At 48.5% G+C, this 18,935-nt stretch overlaps 1 protein-coding gene across 1 annotated transcript in view; it reads right to left on the bottom strand.

Moving 5' to 3' along the window:
* LOC146204742 (uncharacterized) overlaps window positions 1-18,935 on the bottom strand; it is a 170,441-nt gene that overhangs the window by 118,429 nt on the left and 33,077 nt on the right. The window lies entirely within an intron of this gene.

Genomic DNA, 18,935 nt, shown 5'->3' with positions numbered 1-18,935 from the left:
AGTAAATGCTAGGAGGAGCGTTACAAATGCGTTCCTATTCCTGCGATAAAATCCGATGAGTAGCCTTATTCATCTATTCTTTTCTCCGTCTGGCTAAAGCTTTACTAAGATTGGCTGCCGCGAACTTCAGGCCCATCGCACCAATTCACAAGGAATAGAGCGCTACTTTTCTGCCACTAGTGTTTGCCCACGAACGCAGAGAAAAACAAGAAAGCCCGAATGGTGAAACTCGCCGACGGAGTAATCTCATGCGGCTGGTCGTTCGATATGAAGACGATCGTGAGGACGAAAAAGCCGACAGCGGCTCGAGCGCACCCACACGCGCACACACACACACACACATTTGTTCCTCCTTGTTCTTACTGAGGCGCGTTTTCCCGCACGTCTTTCCCACATATAGCGCAAGTGCTGGTCTGCAGCATCGGGCAGCCGTTCGAGCCCACTAAGAGTTCTCTCGGCCGCGTTTTACTCGGTACCCAGCTCCCACGGGAAAATCGAGGCTTGTGCATTTCACTCACGGCATCAGCCGGCACTCTTTATTCCGCAGCACGTCTATACAAACGGCCGCAGGCCCGGCGTAGCCTACCCGTCCCAGGCGGCTTGATTGCGTCCGGATTTCAAACAACATCGCTCACGGAGAGTTGGACCCGCTGTTTTGTTCCGCTAGAGCGCTTCTATCCGATTTATACGTAGATCCGCTTGTTTGCGTAGTGGTCGCCGGTAGTGGTTTCGCCTGCGCGCCCGATTTGCTCGCAGGGCTGGGAAAAATGCCCCGTCCGCACACGGGAAAGGCGAAAAAAAAAATAATAAAAAAGACGGAAACACAAACGCACCAGCGAGGGGCGCTCGATAAGGTGGGCAGGGAAGACATTTAAGGGAGGTCCATAAAATGAGGCTGCTCTGCTTTGCATCGGGGCGAATGACAAATGGCACGCCGAACAATGTTTGGCTAATTATTCCGAACTAATCGCGCATAGAGTGAACGTGTACAATTTCGCATTCACACCGGCGCTATTCGCTTCAGCAAACAGGGAATCGTAGTTCCGTAATGGTGAACCTTTCTTGAGTCTTTGTTTAAGGGGAATCAGGGAAGGGGAACGCGGTGAATGAGCACATTTGTCACGAGTGGCGCGTTAAAGCTCCGCTCCCCTTACTCTACAAGACCGACTGACATTTTTTTTAAACCTCAGCAGTTCCTGTCATTGAAACAAAAAAAAAAAAAGTTTTATGCTACGTGGAAAAACGACGGGAAGTAACGAACTCGAAATAATGCTTTTATTCATTTATTAGTCATTATTCTCAGTTCCATAAAGCTAAGCATTCAGTTGGTCTTTAACTAATTTCTATGCTTACAGTCTAGGTATTACACAGTCTACATAGTCGAAAAAGCAGGCCCTGGTTGTACTTCTGCCCTTCCACACTGAACTTCATTCAACGCAGTTTAAATAAATCGTTCACAGCGCTTATTGCGCACTGCTTCCGCGCATGCAAGAGATTGCGAATTTAATTAACCCATTTGGAAATTCGCACAGCTTCCGCAGCTACTTGGTCGCCTTTTTATTTTGTTGGTTGTCGCGTGCCCGGTACCGCGGCGTATTTTTCGGTTATGTTTTGGACACGTACAGATCGATATTCAGTAAAGACGGGAATCAAGAATTGCTTCCGTAAAGTGCCCGAAGAACACATTGATCACGGCAGACACGACACATTGTTTACCGTTCGCTCTCTGAATGAGGGGGAAAGGGGGTGGGGGGGGGGGGGAGGGGGGGGGGAGATACTATTCACAGCACAGGGAATAATTTTAAAACTTTAGGTGCGTGTGGTCCGATGCGTGCTCTAACTGCCGAGGTTCGTCTTGTCCACCTCGGTTCATTCTCAGATCATATAGAGCTATCTTCTTGGCCATTGCTTGTCAGTCCACAGATCTCAAAATTCAAAATGCTGCGCATACTCATGCCCATGAACTATCGCGCATGCTTCATTGCGCATGAATGATGCCGAGCGCAACTGCGCCATTACGGCGCAAATCGGCACGCAGTCGGTTTTGCCATTTCGAAAGACGTTTGGTTCGAAGGCGTCTGTCTGAGCCAACGTTACTAACGTTGGTCTGAACTTCATGCTATTAATCGGTTTAGTTATCGATGTGCGTCAAGAACCTTTTATTGCGATTGGTTGCAGCCAGCTTTAAGAAACCTGTGGATATCAGAATTTAAGGCGCCAAAGAATGTTTTGGCAATTTACGGACATCACCTTTCAACCACGCCGTTGGTCGGTAAATCAAGAGTGCGGCAACACTCGAGATATATACAACCCGTTAAGCTTGGCTGGGGAGAGGGGGAGGAAAAATCACCGGTTAAGATGCAGCCACAATGCAAGTTGCGGTCTAACCATTATTTGGAAAAGCGGGATGAAGAGCCAGCCCACAAAGAGCTGAAACCATAGGCATCGAATCAGTAAACCGTAGAATAGCTAAAAAAGATGGCTGGTGCCCAACGGGGAAGGGGGGGGGGGGGAGACGGGGGGGGGGGGGGCGGGGGTCTGCACAGAGAAGTGGCATAACGCCGACCTGTTCAAGAACAAAGCCTAGACACACCTCTAAATGGCTTGAGAAAAAAGGCGTAATGAAAATCGTACGTGTAGAACCAAACCCGAATTATAAATACAAGAACAAATTGTGCAAACTTTCCAACGCTCTTGCATCATCCATGGAGACGCCAGACACCGGCGATGGCATGCTGGTAAGCTTGAACTCCAGCACAATATAATCGTGAACAGCATATAGAAACGCTATGTACATCCTATAAACCAAAATACATCTAGGTGAATGAAAAGGCATGCATACAAGACGCACACCTACATCTATCAGCCAGACGACACATGCACACTCCGAGGTATCGACCCGGAGGAAGCGGGGAAAAAAAAAATCAAGAGGGAGCGCTTCTGAATGTGAGTAAGCTCTAGAGTTAGGGAAATTTTGACTCAGTCCAAACAGCGGTCGTAACTTTCTTCAGAACCAAGGTGCCATTGTATTTTTTCTATAACGGAGCTTATACATCGTGATATCTATACAAGAAGCCCGACTGAGAGGGTATCAAGCCAAATACATCCTTGCGCTAAATCTCTAAAGGATCAATTGATGACGTCTCATAGCAAGCAGTCCTAGAAAGTCTCAGCGCAACCATGTGTAGTGGCAGAATTAATCACTACATCAAAGACCTCCTATCCCAGAGAAATGTGCGTCCAGACCACGGAGTAAGATAGACAGGAGCGCCGACTCCGCTTTTGGGAAGGGCGAAATTTTGCTACATCGGAGAGAGCTTGGTGGTGGATCCGATAGATGGAGCTAGGATTTATCACCGACTAGAATTACTATGGAGCCTACATGTTGGTACGCGGCGCCCAGCCCCTCATCACCGACGCTGTTGAAGCGTGCCGCCGCCGCGCCACAGCTCCGGCAGTTCCGTGCTACTGTAGCAGCGTCTGTCGTCTGCTTCCTGTCGCTGCACTTGCGTATCGCCTGCATCGCCGCGGGAATATATCCCTTGAAATCGCGTTTTCTGCATCCTCGAGCTGGACTGAGGTGTTGTCTGGTACCTGTCTCATCGCTGGGATGTCGCGTTGCGCTCGCCTGCTTCATACAGCTCACCTTCCACGTCCCGCTCACTCCTTCTTATATGCGAAGATCCCCATTCAGACAGCGCGTTTCGCGTCTCTGTATTTTCTCTTGCGTCCTGTGGATTGAAGTGTTGTATTATTATTAGAAAAAAAATTACCGACGATTACGTTACTTCCTAATGCGAAATTTGAGCGCAGCAAATAAGCTGTTTCACCTTTTCGATAGATTGAGGCAAAGAAATCGAGCAACACATGTATGCGCTATCACAGAATTTTTTTTTATTTTTCACACGTATTCCTTTAACAAATACTCCACTAACAGTTCTTGACAGTCATGAGGGAAGCTTTGTGGTCGGAGAAATAGACTGATATATGTTCGACCTCTGGATTCTGGCGGCGACGGCGCTGGGCCTCTGCTCTGGCAGCAGCAGCAGCAGCAGCAGCGGCGGCGGCGGCGGCGGCGGCGGCAGCAGCAGCAGCAGCAGCGGCGGCGGCGGCGGCGGCGGCGGCGGCAGCAGCAGCAGCAGCAGCAGCGGCGGCGGCAGCAGCAGCAGCGGCGGCGGCGGCGGCGGCGGCGGCAGCAGCAGCAGCAGCAGCAGCAGCAGAGCAGCGGCGGCGGCGGCGGCGGCGGCAGCAGCAGCAGCAGCAGCAGCAAGCAGCAGCAGCAAGCAGCAAGCAGCAAGCAGCAGCAAGCAGCAGCAAGCAGCAAGCATCAGCAAGCATCAGCAAGCAGCAAGCAGCAGCAAGCAGCAAGCAGCAGCAAGCAGCAAGCAGCAGCAAGCAGCAAGCAGCAGCAAGCAGCAAGCAGCAGCAAGCAGCAAGCAGCAGCAGCAGCAAGCAGCAAGCAGCAGCAGCAGCAGCAAGCAGCAAGCAGCAGCAGCAAGCAGCAAACAGCAGCAGCAAGCAGCAAGCAGCAAGCAGCAGCAGCAGCAGCAGCAAGCAGCAAGCAGCAGCAGCAGACGGAGGACTTCCACCGGTCGTCTCGCTCATGGCTCAGAAAGTACTGGCAGATAATTTCGCAGTGGCGAACGGCAGCGGCAATTTCGGCTCGGGCGGTGCACATATACAAATCCGCCGCCACCGATCTGGCTCTCTGATTGCCACCGCACAGGGGTTGCATTGGAGGAGGAGCGAAGAAAGTAATTAAGTTCGAGCCGGCGCTTTGACAACCGGAGACTCGCAGGAAGAGGGGTGAGGGGGGTGGCGTGTACACCCAGCGGCAAACGATGGGGGAAGAAGCGCGCGCAGCAAGCGGACAACGCGATAAAGGGAGGAGGGAAGAGATAGCAGCGACTGACTGATGCTACTGACGCCGATAGTGAGTCAACCCCAGCTGCGGAGTTGGTTTCAGGGACAACGCCGCCGATGCCGACGCAAACAATATGAAACCCTCGTTTCCGCAGCGCCAAGAACCAGGTCTAGCCGTGGGGAGGTGGTCACGTATTCGTGGACGTGCCGGAGCCTACGTGAAATAACCTGCGCGTCGGCAACTGAAGAGCACCCTATCCGCCACACAGGAACAGGGGGACCCTCCTCTTTCTGCATGGCGGCGACGGTGTTCTATGCAGTCACGTTATCTTGACTCTCTAGCGGCGTCAGCGGCATCCAGCGGTATTAGTCGGTCGCTGCTAGCGCTGGGGGGATGAAAGGGGGGCGGAGCTGGTTACGAGGCCGACGCCGACGCGAAACCCAGGAACGGACGCCAAAGAGCTGCGCTCTAACACGGTACGGGATGGCAATTTCTGTGTCAGGCGCCTACACATAGGCGAATAGAGGCCGAAGTGGACGGTTCTCCGTCTGCTCTCCGCCCGTTGTTCGCGATGTTCGCGACGCTCGCACGGTCGCCTGGATCGAGCTCGGGAGCATTTCGTTTCGCAACACTGTCGAGAGGAGGCGCATCAATTTATCTCTGTCTGCAAAGAGGATAAAAAGAGGAGAAAAGCTTGACCAGAGTAGCGCCGGCGAGGAAAGGGAAGCGGAGGGAGAGAGTACACTGGGAAGCTGAGCGCCAGACGCGGGCTCGGCGTTCGCGTAGCAAAATCGGCCTACGCCGAATGCATAGCAGCGCGTCAGCGTCAGCGCTCCTATCTTATCTTACTCCATGATCCAGACTAAGGCGAGACCAGATCCGACCTCATATATATAGGCAGCCGAAGCAGGACGCAAGGCGCCTATCTGGGACCTCTTGCCGCTGCTATTGAACATAGCTATATGGGGCCTCCCCTCTCTTCTAGAAGCCATCCCAGGTATCAAACTCGCCCTCTACAGAGACTAAATAACAATTTGGACATCCACGAGATACATAAGGTGCCATCCGAGACGCCATCCAACAAGCTGTGAATCAAGGCCATAAATACGCTACATAATGCAAGCTTAAAAGCGCCGTTGATAATTCAGAACTCATCCCATAGTATAATTGAAAGAAGGAAGAATCCTCTTTTATCCTTGGACTAGACGATTGACAGAGGGCAGAAGTTAAAAAAATCAAGATTCTAGGATGAACCATAAACTGCATAGGGAATAACAGGAACATAATATGGAAGCTAAGCACTACAACGGATAAAGTGGTAGGTACGGGTTATCAACTCGGAGTGAAAGAAATAAGTTATAAGACTAGTTCACGCCTTAATCATTAGGTGGTTCGCATATTCAGCACCTTGCCTAAACTGGAAGAGCGACAGTGAAAGAGTAGACGAACAATTGTACGGGAAGCGGTCAGTGGACCATTAGGCTCTCCAGCGACCCTAAGCCCATAAATATGAGAGTTTACAACACCATATGCACAATCACTTAGGGCCAGGCCTTCTCTCAGATCACCAGATTAACCAATTATAAAGCCGGCCATCGGGTACTCGAACACCTCCGCATGAAGCGCCAGCCCTGCACACTTGCAGGTGAGTGACATCTTGCAAACCATCTCAGTCCGGCCGATCTCTAGGAGCGTGCACCCCGAGCTCCACAACAGATTAGTCAGAGCAAACTTCGAAGCTATCCAGAAAAAGTGGGGCTGCCAAAAAGAAAAAAAAGACATGTAGATGCAGCTGGACGCATCGAAGGGGGCGTGACTATTTCCTGCAGAGTTCGGAAGGATAACCTTCTAAGCGCAGCCTCCGTCAAGTGCACACGTATCCCAAAGGTAGTCAAGGGTCCTCAGGCGACGGCTTTACATGTAGAAGAGGCAGCGCTGGTGCTTATCATCTCCACGAGCAGTCACGCAAACAAATATAAAGTCACAGTCTGCCAAGATGCACACAGAAATTAAAACAGGACGCGTAGGCAAATACACGCTCCTCATCCTCGCCGCGAGCAGGATACAGACACACTCTCAATGGTAATACGGGTTCCAAGAGAAAAGCACCTAGCGAAAACGCTAGGTGTATTTTTTGACAGCCATATGTCATGTGCTGATCGCACAGACTTTCTTGCAGGGAAACTTGCGCAAGTCGCTGGTGTACTGTTCAGTTTAAGACCGCTGCCACGTAAGGTCAAACTTCTTCTATACAACGATCTTTTCCTGAGTCACGTACACTACTGCTGCCTCGTGTGGAGTACGATGTCTGCTACAAACATAAATCTTGCTTCAGAAAAAGTATCTGTAGTATCTGTAATGTTCCAGTAGACGCTCATACCGCACCTCTCTTCAAACAGTAGTATCATACCGCACCTCTCTTCAAACAGTTGAAATTACTCACACTGCACTGTGCTAGATTTCAGGCTGCTGCTAGCCTATTGTAAAAACGTAAAACAAAACCAGTCATTCATCACGTCCTTACCGCAATTAATTAGAAACAGAACAGAATACAGTATACGGTCTCCGGAATACTGGTATATGCCCCATCCTCGCACTAACTATGCTCTTCAAACGTTACACAATCTCTTACCACGCCTGTTAAACACCCTTACACGTAAAAACATTGATGTCACTTCTTGCCCTATCTCGCGTTCATATGAGTGTTTCCTTTCTGTATCAGCCTTTGGCAGTGGCTGAAGTATGTCTTTTTCTTTCCTTGCAGTGTCTACTTGCTTATTGGTTCTATCACTGTTGCTCAAGTGTACACTCTGGATTGCGTGGCTTTACTTTGGTTTTTGTAATATTGTCTTATTTTGCATTTCTGTTTGCTGGCATATTGTGTAAGCCAATTTGTGTTTTATTTATTTTTTTATTATGTATTGTTCTTTTCTTTTTCCTGAATCAGTGCCTGTGTCTGCTGCCGCTGTCCTCAGACTGGGTTTAAGGCGCGTCAATTTGCCGTAAGTAACTTTTTCCTTAAATCCCTCATAAATTGTATGTTTATGGAAATAAAGGCAATTTAATTCAATTCAAAAAAGGCACACACGCCACCGCTAGTGCGTTACTCCGCCGCACGTTTTCCGCGCACTGAGGATACAGTAGACCAAGCGGTTTCACCAGAAACAAGGTATATTAAGACGCCTACATGTAAGCACGTATTTAAGTCGAGCTAGATTACAGTTTGTCTGCGTAATCAGAAGACATGTACTGTTTCACAAGCTGTTCTCAGTACTTCGATAAGTAAGGACGACCTGTGACGATTAGGATGGTGCACACTACATTATTGCTTACCCAGGCTCCTTCGCCGACTGCGGCACATAAGGGTAGGAGCACAATCCTGTCGGGCGCATCATCCTGGTTGATCAAGTTCGCCATTACCTTTATTAGTGCCATAAAGAGCTTGGAAAACACAGTATAGACCCAAATTGTATATTCTATAGAAAGATGACCCCTTTTTGCCACATGACATGAAATGGCCAGAGAAACCTAGAACTACAAATGTGCACCAGCATAATGAAGAACGGCAGGGAGGCGATGGGGTCCATCTCCGACCCTAATGTGCAGGGCCAGGACGGCTAAAGAGCCGGTCACCTTAACATAAGTTCAGAATAAACATTTTCAACCAAGCTGTCGAAATTCTGCAAACACTGAAGTCGCAGCTAACAAGTACCAAGCAGGATCGTAAAGCCCTTGATTTTCGTTTTTATCCTCAGCACATTAGGCTTCTTGATTCTAGAAGATTCATGACCTCAAAAAAAGAGTTATGAACACATATTTAAAAAGTCGTGCCCACGATAAGGAAGTTAGGAAGTTAGGCGAACTCGGCGAGTGCAAGTGACAGCGGGCAGAGTCTCTTTCTCACATAACTCATTTTCGCTTCCTGCAGCGAGCTGGCGCAGCCCTTTACCGCGAAGCTGGAAAGTTAGACACTATACCTGTCCCCCATGAAAAGTGGAAGAGGTCTCCATGGCACACATGCACGACCCTAAGGACGGCTGCGTAGCGTGAGCGTGAGTTTCCACCAACCGGCTGCTGCGAGGAGTATTTTGCCCCTCACCCGCCTCGATACGTACGTCGTCTTGCGGTGACAGATGGACGCCGCGGAAGAGCACTTTATAAATATGGACGCAATCAGGCTGGAGCTGCAGCCCCCCCAGCGTGTGCGTGCGGATACGTTCACCATCGCAGCCCCCACCGTGAAGGTAACATTACAAATACATAACAGCATGGCAGCATACCCACATCTCAGAGACTACAGGCCTCACGCTCACTTATGTGCGTTTATGTGTAGCGGGTTTTATATTCGGGGCCTCGTGCCAGATGAAAGCAGCCTGTCGCGCAAAAACGGCAGAACCAAGTATCGGTCTTGTTTACGCCGGCAGAGTAGAGAGCATGGAGGAAATCGACGCTGCTCGGTTGGGCTGGTCTGCCAGGCGGCGGAGATTTATCGCTCATGAAAGATGAGCCCTAGGCCTTCGACGGCTCATTTTGGTGGGTGTGGAAACACCCTTCGCCTTGAGCTGACAGCGCTATGCTATGGTGAAAACACCGCTCCCACACCGGTGCTCGCACAACAGCGTGCCAGACAGTGCAGAACCGCCGGAACCGTTGCTGATGGTCGAAAGCCTGCCCTCCCCTCCCCGCCTTCGTTCTTATACACTACGAGCCGCGCAGTTTTATTATGAAAAATGGCACCCATATCGCTCCGCAAACCAAGCGTCACGTGAAGTGCGTCTCGTCAGCGCACGAGTTATACAGAGGGATAAAAATAGAGGTTTAGAGATTTGTTGGACTAAAGCGCTGATTGGCATGTGAAATACATCTCTGCGCATATGAGCTCCGCGGTCACGGCGATTCAAAGTGGCATGAAATATCGTATTTAGAACATCATAGATGCAGCGGCTAGAGTGCATGTTTTTGCAGGAAACATAGAGGCGGTCGCATTTCTAGACTACTCCCTTTGTTAGAATTCTTCTGGAGCAAGCGTAATGCAAGTTATTAGTCGGCAAAGTTTTCGCTGATTTCACTTAATTATGTAAGCAAGGCGGCTGCAGTCAATGTTAAACTCCTCCTTAGTGGGACGTAGCTGTTTCGTCGGGCATTTATTTCCTTTTTATAGCCGAAAAGGAAAAGGAAACAGTTATCTGCTTCGCCGGTGGTCGCTCTACGCAGTTGTGAGACGAGACATCACGTCACGCCTGTAAAATTTTGTCCCGATCATTACTGCCTTGGACACGTCATTGTATACAACGACATGAAATTTTTAACTAAATTTCTTGAAACACACTCCTTCTAGAATTCTGCGAAATGAAATTTTATAGGAACACGACTGTCATCGAGCTTCCAATATAAACCAGTAAAAAATTCATTGATTCAATTTAGCCAATTAGGTGGCTTACGCTAACAATTATCATATCAATATGTGTCCCATAGGCTGCATAACCTGTACGAAGAGGTAAATTTTACGTACATCCAAGCACGTAATTCAACAAACATGCTTTTAATGACTAATTTTGATCAACCTCCAGCTATTGATAATGTCGGACTTCATTTTTTGTGAATAGTACGCAGAGTTCACCATACAACTTTAGACTATACTGCCGGGCCATACATGAATCCGCTTGCAGCACCGCTTTTCCATTTGCCTTACTGGCAGTTGGCAGTGCGTCTAAGGAGCTGACATGTTGCGTCGCCGCTCACATTTCGGCTCCCTAAGTGCATCCGTCCTCGGGCGCGCGCGTCGTGCGTGCGTGTGTGCGTGTGTGTGTGTGCGTGTGCGTGTGTGTGTGCGTGTGTGCGTGTGTGTGCGTGTGTGTGTGTGCATGTGTGCGTGTGTGCGTGTGTGTGTGCGTGTGCATGTGTGTGTGCGTGTGTGTGTGCATGTGTGTGTGTGTGCGTGTGCGCGTGTGTGTGTGCGCGTGTGTGTATGCGTGCATGTGTGTGTGCGTGTATGTGTGCGTGTGTGTGTGCGTGTGTGTGTGCATGTGTGTGTGCGTGTATTTGTGCGTGTGTGTGTGCGTGTATTAGTGCGTGTGTGTGTGTGTGTGTGTGCGTGTGTGTGTGTGTGCGTGTGAGCGCCAGTTTTGCTTCATCATCGTCCACACTATATCTGGCTAGTGTGAACAGCCGTACTAGAGGGCAAAGCCAGTTTTAAAGGCATGCTGCTATAATTTGGCAACGCTGTCACTTTCACTGACAGGAAGCTTTCCAGTGCTGCTCATACAGTGCAGCAGCAAATATAATGATGTATGTAACAGAATTCAGCCTGAATAATAGCTTTTCACATGCAAAATATAACCACCAGGCACTGTTTGTTTGTAGCCCTGAGGACTTATGGGACAGCGTCTGAAAAACTTCCCCCACCGATAATCGCGTTCTATCCGTGTTTCTCCCAGAAATAATTTTTAATTTTTTCGTGAAAAACGATTTCTATCAACATTGCTACGCGTAATATGAATGTTTCCGTACTGTGCAGGCCAGCATGATTTTCTGGCTTCTCTTCAGGGAGCAATTGCTTTTCTTGCTAATGCTCGTAGGGAACCAAACGTGTGCTGGCGCTAAGAAGACCATACTTTATTTCACTGAGCAGTGGCGTTGGTGGACTGAATGTACTCACTTCAATGAACAGCCCTCGCCGGCAGTGTACGGCTCGCACAGAAACGACAGGTAAAATTAAGATGTTGAAACATTAAAGAAACAAATGCTCTTAAATAAAGCATACTATAGGCTCGTTTAAAAAGAACTTATGTAAATATTTTTCACACTCGAGGAAATATCACGACCAGTCACAATGTTATGTTTTGATGGATTTAACGCTCAACACTAGCAGTTAGACAAGACAAGACAAAGTCCACCGGACAAGTGCTTCGTTTTACCTGGCCTAATTACTATTGTATCGCATTTAACCAAACAACATGTGCGGTTCCACAGATGCCACTGCCGATTTGAAGTCACCATAGCCTCAGTAGGCACGAGCTATCATCCCTTTTTGTTCTTCTTGAGTTAAATACTTAGGAATGAGAATGAGAGGCTCAGTAGCTCCAGTGCCAGTGGATGTCTGGGCAAAATTTAAGCCTCTTACGTCTTGAAGAGCATCATGTCTCTCCATCAGACTGAAACTGGAAGTGCTTTCATCTTTATATCACATGCATGCCAATCCGCACTAAACCGATGAGATTTTAAAATGTAGTTACTGCATACGTTTTTTTTATATATAAGATACGTGAAAACGATGCCGTAATCAGAAGTCCGCGTAACGCGTAAACGTTATTCTTTTATACGTACGGGAAATTTTTCAACTCAGTGAATACTAGATGAGTGACTCCAATATGTCCAGCAAGATAGAACGTGAGATTATGAAATTTAGGTGCGATATCACAAAAAGTTAAGTGAAGAGCGAATGACCTCCTTTTTATTCATTTGTTTACCTACGTAACACAGTGTACCAGTTCCTCTTTCCTGACCCGTCGTTCAGTTCGTGCTTTTCTGCTACCACCCTGCTACTTCGCGATCGCTTGGGAAAAGTTTAGTGCCAGCAGAAATAGAAGACAGTATAGTAAAAGGAGTCCTTCCGGCATTTGCTGAGGGACACCCAACAGCACAGAGCTTCGCAGGCAGCGACAAATACGAACAAGTGCAAAGGGAAAAGAAAAATCGAAACAGCGGGCTACCTCCTATACGAGCGCTGTGCCCTCGTCGCGCGCTATGCAACGAACTTAGTGACAACAGCGGGGACTGCTGTCGCAGCAAATGCCGGAGAACGCAATACGCTTGGAGAGCCCGGAAGTAAGGGCGGTGAAAACGCGAAGCGCGAAGGCGCATTGTGCGCCCGAGCAGAGGTGCCAACAGCTGCTTCGCGCGAACATGCGAGCGCGTTCGTTAGGCGCGCATCCAGCTGGCGTCGGGGAGCGCCTTCTTCCATTCGCGTTCGCATCGGACGCGTGCGGCGCTGTCGCTGCGAGCGTGCAGTATTCTTTGCCACGCTGTGCGGTGCGCCTGAGCCTGAGCCCTCTCAGTGCGGAAGAAAGGGGACCCTTCTTTTAAAGACGTTCCTTTATTCTCCTTTGTCACTTGTGCTTTCTGGGAGTATAAAAGTTTATGTGTACACAACGTGAAGTCGAAACAGGCCGAAGGAGAAATATTTTGAAAGATTCGAAGGAGATTTGTTTCCAGTTTTCAGCTCTGTCGTGGTCGCCTCAACCCTCAACCTCGCGCTTTGCTTTGATGCGACTTCCCAGTGTGCGTGGAAAAGAAATGTCGCATAATGAAAACGATGTCATCATCATCATCATCATCAGCCTGATTATACCCACTGCAGGGCGAAGGCCTCTCCCATATTTCTCCACTTAACCCGGTTCTGTGCTAGCTGCATCCACTTGACCCCTGCGAACTTCTTAATCTCATCCGCCCCCCTAACTTTCTGCCGCCCCCTGCTACGCTTTCCTTCCCTTGGAATCCAGTTTGTTACCATCAGCGACCATCGGTTATCCTCTCTTCGCACTACATGTCCTGCCCATGTCCATTTCTTCTTCTTAATTTCCACTAGAATGTCGGTAACTTGAGTTATTTCTCTGACCCACTCTGCACGCTTTCTATCTCTTAATGTTACCCCTACCATTTTTTGTTCCACAGCCCTCTGGGTTGTCCTCAACTTAAGTAGAACTCTCTTGGTTAGCCTCCACGTTTCAGCCCCATAGGTGAGTACAGGCAAGATGCAACTGTTGTATACTTTCCTTTTGAGCGATACCGGTAAGCTGCTAGTCATAATCTGCGAGTGCTTGCCAAATGCGCTCCATCCCAATCTTATTCTTCTTGTTATTTCCTTTTCATGGTCAGGATCTGCGGTTACTACCTGTACTAAGTAGACATATTCGCCTACTACTTCCAGTATTTCGCTACCTACGATGTAATGCGGTGTTACCGCTGTGGGAAAAACAAGTAAAACCTGAGAGCGCACCTCGCGGCACATTCTGCGCCTGCGCTTGCCCTGTTTTGAGAAGGCGGTTGCTTTCTCGTCCGTGGGCTCCGCTGCAGCGTGAGCCAACGCTGTAAGTGCAGCACTACACTATCTTCATCGCTAGAATCTTCCCGCAGCAGCAGTATGCAGGGTGGCGCATCCGGCAGGGGACAAACTAATTCCACGTGCAGTTCCACGCTGCTGCTATCTTTTCGGTCTCTCCGACGGCTCCATCTTCCCCGTCGCCTCCCCGGTGACACTGGCGACCGCCCACCGTGGACTACCATTCCCCAGAGCAGGACGAGCGTCCGGAGCGCTGTCGGATCGGAGACAAAGCCCGAGGGCCGCCCTCCGATCAGATTAGTCCGGGTGCGTCCGACAGATAGGCTCGCTCTTATTACTGACGCAAGAACACGCTTCGGCGGACGCAGACACGGGGCCCATTATCCGGGCCTCTTGCCGGCTGCGGCCAGTATCCCCTCTGATGGGCTTCTGGCACTTGTTTTCTTCCTCGTAAGTATCCCTCCGCGACCTTGAACGTGGTATACAAGGGTAGAAAAACTTTGCGAGCAAGTGCCATCTTCCTTTATACTTTCGTAAATAACACCGCCTACGTGGATTACACCAGTTGACTGCAACTGGTGTTTTTGACTCCAGTTTGTCACTATATATGACGAAGTTGTTTTTTTTCCTGAACCCTGTCGTGTAATCTGAGGTCTGACGTAAAATACAGCTGATAGTCAGGTAAAATAAAAAGGAAACTGGCGTATACCGCCTCAAAGACAAATAATTGTGTCCTTATATCTCTCGAGAGTAGGGCAGGGCAATTCGTTTCCCCATTTCATGGCAGCACTATGTACTCACAGGCCTATTTCACTTCTAATTCCTACCCTAGATGCGGAACTCTAGTATGCGAGTAGTATAGCGTGTCCGACCCCCCCCCCCCCCCCCCACACACACACGCGCGCACATACGCGCACATACGCACGAACGCACACGCACACGCAAAAGGAGGGGATACAAGCCACGCGCACAGTTTAAAGACGAGCGTAAATTCAGCTTCTCCTTGCGGTCTGAGAATCCTCATTTCTCTCAGGTGTCTCGCGAGCATATCGACTGGCTTTTTCCTCGTTCTGCTTAAGGTTACAGAAGCTCTTTGAGGTTATTCATAAGGAAACATCGACAATTAAGCAATCATTGAATTTAAATATTGCGGTAATTCCAATAATTGCCAGCGACATCGGTACTCCTGCCGCTTTCCCTCACAGCCGCCTTATGAGAGAGTTAGAGAGAAAACACTGGTTTAGATAAGGCCGGCATGTTAGCCAGACTACCAAGAAGCGCCCCTTACAAAACCCACTTATGGCCGGATTGCAGAGTACGGGTGTTATACGCCCGCTCTTGATTTTAGCTGCTTCCAATGAGAGTGCATACCTGCCGATTGTTCCAAACTATCCGCAAAATGCGTAAATTTGGATCAGTTTTACAATTTTTCTAATGTTGCCTGAAATTTTAATAAAGTTTATACGCGAAAACGTTTGAAGCTCTATTGAAACGCTATTACTCGCGGTACTTTGCGTCGCCATGGAAGGGCAACATCTACCAAAAGTGAAATCAGCATGAACTGCTTCATTTTATTGTGTACAGGTGGGGCCGAAATCTGTATTGAAAGCTAGATTATTACTTCTGAAAAGCTGTCCCAGAATTGGCATTATGCTTAGCTGGGTGGAGGTGGAGGCCAGTTGTGTGAAACATAACGAATAAAACCCGCAGCAGACACGGGGCGGAGGAAGGCTACAACACAGACTGGTAGCTGCAATCGAAACATAATTCAAAAGCATAGTCGCTTTTATACACAGGTCGCACGTGTGACCCTACAATCATATAAGATAGGAAGATAAACTAACAAGACTTCGGCGAAACGTAAAAGACAAGAACCCGCACGAGGAAGATAAAGGCTCTGAATAAATTACACGAGCTGTCCATGAAAAGGGTAACAAAAGAGTTCCAAAACTTGAAAGACGTACCATCGCACGTGGAAGTAAAGACAAGTAAAAGCCAATGCAGAAAGGTAACAAATGCATGTAGAATGGAAAGGCACGAAGCAACTAAAAGATCACGGAACAAAGAAACCCAATTCTTTTTGGAGGATGGTAACAGGAACAAGGAACAAGATTATTTTGTGTGTTTTGTCTCTCCCAGCGGTGTTCTTTAGGTAACAGAAAGTCTGGCTAACACATTCATTCGGTTGCAAGAGTAAGATGGCAACCGTCTCTACATTCTCTCTTTCAAGGCCCTTTTCTTTATTGACTGTCCCTTTCAAGGTGTCCTTTCCTTCTTCCTATAATCTTAGTCTTGTTTGGGTCTTGTTAGTTATTTTTGTCTCCATCCTATCTTACCTGATTGTAGGGTCACACGTACGATCAGTGTATTAAACTTGTGCACTTTAATAAATTTTCAGTTGCAAGTGCCGCTCTATGTTGCCGCCTCCCTTTGTCCCGTGCGTGCTGTGATTTTTAGTCGTTAACGCTATAGTTCCCACGTACGGGATGCTTAATTATGCTACACTACACGGTCTTTTTTTTTTTCTTTCAGACACCAATGACCCCTATTCCACCGGCGAACTTCAACTATTGCCTGCGATTATGCAATCTATGCTGAAACCTAAGGCTGCTATTTATACGCATGTCTACCCGCTGGTGTCTTGGTTTGGATCTTGAGGCACACCATAAGAAAACACGAATTCAGGATGCACGAGCACCCAGAAGCAAGATGAAACTCCCGGGGTAGAAACCAAACCAATAGCCCCAAGCAAGGGGAAACTCCCGAGGTAACAACGAAAACGAAATCAATGGACGATTAAATTCGAAGCCCCGAGCCGCCAATGGCGCCGTTAAGATATAGCGGCAGCTGCGAATAGAAGCGGCCGTTATGCAACCGGCTTCCGTTGTGGCAGAACGCGAGATCGCCTGACATGGTAATCCCTAATGACGACTCAACGAAGCAAGCGCGCCTGTCAATGCAGCTCTACCCGAAGCAACAGTCGAATGACGCGACGTCACCGGCAAGAGCGGACCGCAAGCTGCGACCAGTGGGCGTTGCATCGGCCACCAGCCCGCGCACGCCCGACTCCCAGATTACTGTTAATTCTGGCTATCACTTTCAGCGGCGATGAAGGCTGTAGCTGCAGTTTTTGTTTCATCCGCCCTCTCGAATCCCTCGCCAAGTGACGTCTATAAATGACCCTTATACGGGATCGGGGGACGCGCGTTACACTCACGGGGAGCATTGCGTCATCCTTCTCGTAGCCAAGCAACCAAATAATAGCCGTTGTGTGGCCGTGGGTGTCGGTGGGTACAAATAAGATAACGAAGCGGGATTGACCGCCGCACTCCCAACCCACTAAGAAAAATAGATGGCACGTAGGTTTTGAGCAAGTAAGTGATGATTATTGAATTTGTACTAATCAATCAATCCCGTCGGATATCAGACATACCGTACATGAGCGTTGAGGATTAATTCCCCAGCCGTCACAAGTACTTAATGCCGACCACAATATCAGTTCACGAGCGCCTTTGTCTCTTTCCTTTCATACACAGAGTAGCGCTTGCAAAGCGATCAATAGAGAATGTAAATCGAGGTCAGCAAACGTTTCTTGTTTACACACCACATAGTAATTGAATTGTTAGTTAACGTGCCGTGGTTGACAGACATGTAGTAGGCAAAAGCACATCTCGTCGCACATGAGACTGCTAAGAGCGGAAGGCGACAAAATGCAGCTGCGAATCTCCATCACGAACAGATATTGGGTTTTGGCACATCCATGATTCAGGCGAATTAAGATAGGCGAAGTCGGTTAGTGGTTCAGTACACGCTTCCCACGAAATATTTCTACTTTCGAATTCGCTTTTTCTGCTTTTTTAATTTTTTTTTTTTCTGCTTCTTAAACTAATGAGGACCACAGGCGCATCACTGCAATGGCTCAGCGACCAGGCGGTTAACGGCAATAGTTGCTACCCTTATCTAATTGCTAGCGCTCGACAACTTTCTTTTGAAACGCTGCCATTGTTCGTAGCTTGTCACCACTTATTTCGTTTGGCAAGTCAATACAGCGACCGTCTTCCCTGCCAAGTGCTTATTGATCGCAAAGGGCGCACGCACGCACATAGCTTGATCGAACGTCGCCGGGGCTTTCTTCCAGTGAGCGAATATTGAGCGGCCAGACGGTGCCCTCCCCCATGGTTGCCTTCGGTTCGTGATGCTTCAACATCCGCGAAGAGGACACAACATACAAACGGCGGCGCCAGTAACCGAACGCTATAAACCCGCTCTATTGCATTTTTTTTTCTTTCACCTTCCAAAGAACAGCCTGAATCGATGTCCCTGTCCGACATGCACCATTTTTATCATGTGTCGTGAATGCGTGAGGAGCTATCAATTTTTTCACTCGGCTTTGTCGGGCAATAGCGGAATTATTGATCGCGGTTCTCGTCCTTTGCATTTCAGGCATTGTTAGATTGGTCGTTCCCTACGATCCCCAAGTGCGACAAATCAGCAGTGGGTGATAAAAAACTTATAACATTGGAAAGGGAGGACGCTTGCTTTTGGTAATTCTGAGGCTTACAGAACGTCGGGAACCACAGTTCTTGGCACTCAATCGCAAAGTCACTCTTGCTGTATACACTCCTAATTTCGGGTAAATTTTGATAACTATGGCCCTTTGTTGAATTCAGTTGATTGCCTTCGGAGTGACGAGCAGAGTGACACAAACAATGTGGATTTCGTTGTAGTAAGACCATTTCTTCCATTTCCTTCAATAAAAAGAGCGAGAGGAGGGATGAGAGAAATTGGTAAAATTGCTGCGCTCTTAAATTTTGGCCTGAAATTTCAGTAGGAGGTCCTGAATATTCAAACAAAGACTTCAGCCGCCTTCTGGGGTTAAGTGGGACGCCATTCGTGTCCAGCCTCCGCAGTAAGTTTAATGGACGAACTGGTGCCAACATTTTTCTCAGCTGGTAGCTGGTAGGTCCATCTAATTCTTATGATTCAGTCATGTGAGGGTGCATGCAATTT

This window comes from Amblyomma maculatum, chromosome 1, assembly GCF_055883805.1.
Source record: "Amblyomma maculatum isolate TAMU_Amacu chromosome 1, ASM5588380v1, whole genome shotgun sequence".
NCBI lineage: Eukaryota > Metazoa > Arthropoda > Arachnida > Ixodida > Ixodidae > Amblyomma > Amblyomma maculatum.
This window is presented reverse-complemented; position numbering and strand designations above follow the sequence as displayed.